The 4,134-nt window shown below is 45.7% G+C and overlaps 1 long non-coding RNA gene across 1 annotated transcript; it reads left to right on the top strand.

Annotated features, from left to right (window-relative positions):
* The first annotated feature begins 1,920 nt into the window (after positions 1–1,920).
* LOC123181766 (uncharacterized) lies at positions 1,921–3,603 on the top strand. The gene is made up of 2 exons (XR_006491881.1): positions 1,921–2,231; positions 2,323–3,603. It is a non-coding gene; the product is annotated as an uncharacterized lncRNA (long non-coding RNA).
* The last annotated feature ends 531 nt before the right edge of the window (positions 3,604–4,134 follow it).

Below are 4,134 nucleotides of genomic sequence, written 5' to 3'. Positions count from 1 at the left end.
GCCCAATAATAAGGTGACGCAACACCTAGAATAGCCTCTGGATGAAAATTTATGAAGTGACATCTTGTATATTTCGTCCAAGGCTTCATGCACTCATTATGGTGGCTTCAAAGTCTTGAAATCCTCACTTGTAACTCCGTTCTTGTTCCCCTTGCGCATGCCATCATCTCCATGTTTGGTCTTGCTCCAGTGTTCATCCCTCTTATCCATGCCAGACTCTTCATTTGTAAGCAAAACAAATGTATCCAATTTAGGCAGCATGATATTCTCATGAACATTAGAATTATTACCAAGAAACGAAAGTACGTGATAATTTAATTAGCGTGCGCGAGCTCTAGTAATTGGCCCAGTATATGTAGCAGTAGGACATGTGGGTGTAACAATGGTATTGATGTCCTCATCAAAAGTGGACTCGAGAGAGAAGAGAGATAGGGGTGAATAAGCGTTAACTGCCAATACAAAATGCCGCGCGTGATAGGGACAGTTCCCTCCGGTCCACGACCACAACTGCTCCCACGATCTGACGTGGCAGTTTCACGAGCTTGGAGATTTATACACATAAGTGTAGGGCGATAAGGGGGGTCACTGCTAAATCACTTTTGACTGGTCGTCAGATAACATTTTCGTAATTAATTTAGACAGAAGGGAATCGAAAAGTGTAACACCCACACGTGTGGGCGTTAGCCAACTCACCCACACGCCTTCATCACCGTCCAGTAAATTCTGCACGAATCTTGGCACGAATTAGCTGATTTTGTATGCCACGTAGGACAACTCGCGTGTGTGGTGTGTGAGAGAGGTCGCCCAAACATCTGTTTTACCATACGGAGGGGCCGGTGTGTGGGCGTTTAGCAGTTCGCCCACACACCAATTTTCAGTCACGCACAAGGGCTGGTGTGTGGGCGTTTGCCATCTCGCCCACACGCCCGCCTCCTCTCCCACACCCAAGCTGCCAGTTGCCATGCGTTTTGCAGTGTACATGGCAACTGCCCTAGTGTGATTGCAAGCAGATGACAACTCTCTCCTTTTTTTACCCGAACATGTCAGTTGCCATATGTTTTGCATGGTACATGGCAAACTGCCCTAGCGTGCACGTAAGCAGATGGCAACTGCCCTAGCGTGCTTGTGAGCACATGGTAACTCTCTCTTTTACCCAAACATGTTTTTTGCCATGCCTTTTTTTTAGCGCTACATGGCAACTGCCTAGTGTTAGTAGGTGGCAACTCCTAAAGTTTTGAAATCATGGCAACTGCAGTAGACCAGACCACACATGGCAACAACTGTAGTTGTCCAAAAAAATGGCAATCTGGAACTGTGACCTGAGATGGCAACTGCAGTTGAGCAAACATGGCAACTGTAGTTGTCCGACATGGCAACCGTGGTTCAGTGACATGGCAATTGCACTTAAACGAACATGGACGAGGGTCCGGCCCATGGCAACTGCGGGGCGCGCGGTAAAGTGTCACGTGGGACGTGCGGGACCACGAGGTACGAGGCCTAACGCCACGCACGCGTGTAAGAGGGACCGGGAGGAAAAAAAAAGAAGCGTGTGGGCGCTAATTGTTTTGCCCACACACAGACGTATAGGCTCGTCCTCTTAGGTACCACACAGAACATGTGGGCAGATTTCTTAACGCCCACACGTGTGGCAGTTATCGGTGTCCAAAGGAATAATATAAATTTATTAATTGCGGTTCGGCAGAGTTGGACCGCGTCCGGAGGTCTACCGAACGCGGCCTCAACCGCCTCTGTCCGATCTATGCTCATCAGCCCTAAAAAAACTGATGTACAGCTGCCACAGCCAATGATCTCGTTCCACACGTGTTTCATCTCGGCCGTCCAACCCCAACTACTTCATCTGGGCCGTCCGCTTCGGCCTACCAGACCATAAATACCTGTCCTCGGCATATCCTCCGACTCTGAGCAGACCACCAACAAAGCCGCCGCGTTCTCCTCTGCGACACGCAACCTTTTTCCCTCCCCCTATACACTAGATCAGATCCTTGATATAGAGAAGAACCCGCCTCCTCCTCCCAACCACAACTACCTCCATCTCGGCAAGGTGAGCCCGTGAGTCTGGCTACCATGATTTTTCCCGCGAAACCCCCGTGTGCTCTCTGGTTCGCAGGTTCCTCGTCGATCGACGGGCTGGGCTTGCGGCGATCTTGGAGCGAGTTGCGAGGCGGCTGCATCTTCCGGTCTGCCCGTCCGGCGAGTCAGATCTGTTACCTGTGAGTATTTTCCCCCGCTGAGATCGTCTCCACCGCGTGATTGAGCCGTAGATCCGTCTTGCCTGACTTTCCGTGCCGGTATGACTCGTAGATCTGATGGCCCGCGGCGGATCTGGGGGTTCCCGGTGGTCTCGGGTTGACCCTGCGGCGAGGAAGGCGTCTTCTCCGGCATGCACGTGGGGATCCCGTCTTCTCCGCCTCGCGCGACGGCGGCTCTTGTATTGATAATTATCCGATGATATCTCGATAATTATTAGATCTAAGAGATCGGAGGTAAGAGCATGTAACAAGCGAGGTGATCGTGCCAAGAGGGAAAAAGGAGTGAAAAAAGAGAGAGATGTGACACCTAGAGGCCTTTGCCATGTTGGGTGCGCTCGCATGGCAGGCCACCACCGTAATAAAGATGGTTCTTGTGTCCGGGGGGAGATCGCACGGGGATTTTTCTGTTTCAGCCCCGGGGTCTCCCCCCACCGTGTCCTGGTGTGCTCCTTTGTCTGCACCTCTCGTCCGATCCAATCTTCCTGGCACAACGTTCTACCGTCGCGAATCGATCAAGGAGCTACAAACCAAAGGTACAATCGATAATCTACAGCTGAAGCATACATAAACTTGAGACAAAGTACTGCTCTCGTAAATTGTAATTCTGTTCTGAGCTTGTTTACACGGAGGAATTCGTGATCACTTGAACCCGTTTAAGTTACTCTCAGTCTCGTAGTTGTAGTGAAATCATTTGTCTGATTCGCTGTTGAATCTGCTATCATATCACAGCTCAAATTTGAACTTAAATAACAATCGGCAGTCTAAACAGAAGGCCAAATCGTTTTGTTTTCTATTTTTCCCCAGAATATGGTATATATATCAAGGGTTGTTATTTTTTCTAAATTTGTGTTCATATGTTTGTCTGCTCTCTTGAGATGTACAATGATCACAATTTGATCGTGGTCTCTATTTCAATTTGAGATGTACAATGTACAATGTTCATATGTTTGTCTGCTCTCCTGAATAGCTTTATGATGGGATTGTATAGTCCAGAAATTAAATCTACAGCTATCTTCCCTGGATGTGGACATCATATTTATGAAGAAGCACCCTGCAGCAGAAGAATCTAAACGTGGACCTCAATTCTGGTCATCATAGGCTCAGCAGACTTCGAGAAACTGGTTAAGATGTACTCCAGTAAATTATGTGCTATTTGATTCTTCTGCATTTAGTCAGTGGTTAGTTTTAGTTCAAATATTACATTCCATATATCCCACACATAATTTCATATTGAGCAAGTCTATTTTCAATCTTCTGAACTTATTTTTTCAGTTTTAATATATCTGTCAGCAATGAGTTTTAGTTGTGTTTTTGTCCAGTTGGGCACACATAATTTTGAGGATCTTGTGCAGTTAGTTTATTGTACTACATAGTTGTTGATTGGTACGCGCAGATAATTTTCAGCCATTTACCAGTTATATCTGGACTAGATCTTGAACTGATCTGCAATGGTAGTTGCCGCAGCAACTGCTAATGTTTATTAGTCTTTGTAGTATTTCGGGTCAAAATTTGACCATATGTTTGTCTTAATGCATGTCACAAAATTATATTGTTGAATTTGTATTTGAATGTAGCTTCATTTTATGTTTGCTTTGTATAACCTATACTCTCTCAGTCCAAGTGTAGTCGATTTATTTCAAGTTTTTATAATTTGTAAAGCAACGACACTTATTGGATGGAGTATTTTATAAGTTAAGTTCATGGTCAAAATCCGACTGAAAATATGAAATTTATATACGCTGGGTGCTACACAATACTACCTCATTCTGGGTTTATTACTCCTTGTCGTATTTTGGGTCAAAATTTGATCATATGTTGGTCTTAATGCATGTCATCAAATTATATTGTTGAATGTATTTGAATG

Source organism: Triticum aestivum, chromosome 1D (assembly GCF_018294505.1).
Source record: "Triticum aestivum cultivar Chinese Spring chromosome 1D, IWGSC CS RefSeq v2.1, whole genome shotgun sequence".
Lineage (NCBI taxonomy): Eukaryota > Viridiplantae > Streptophyta > Magnoliopsida > Poales > Poaceae > Triticum > Triticum aestivum.
Note: the sequence above shows the minus strand (reverse complement) of the source record. Positions and strands in the feature narration are given on the sequence as shown.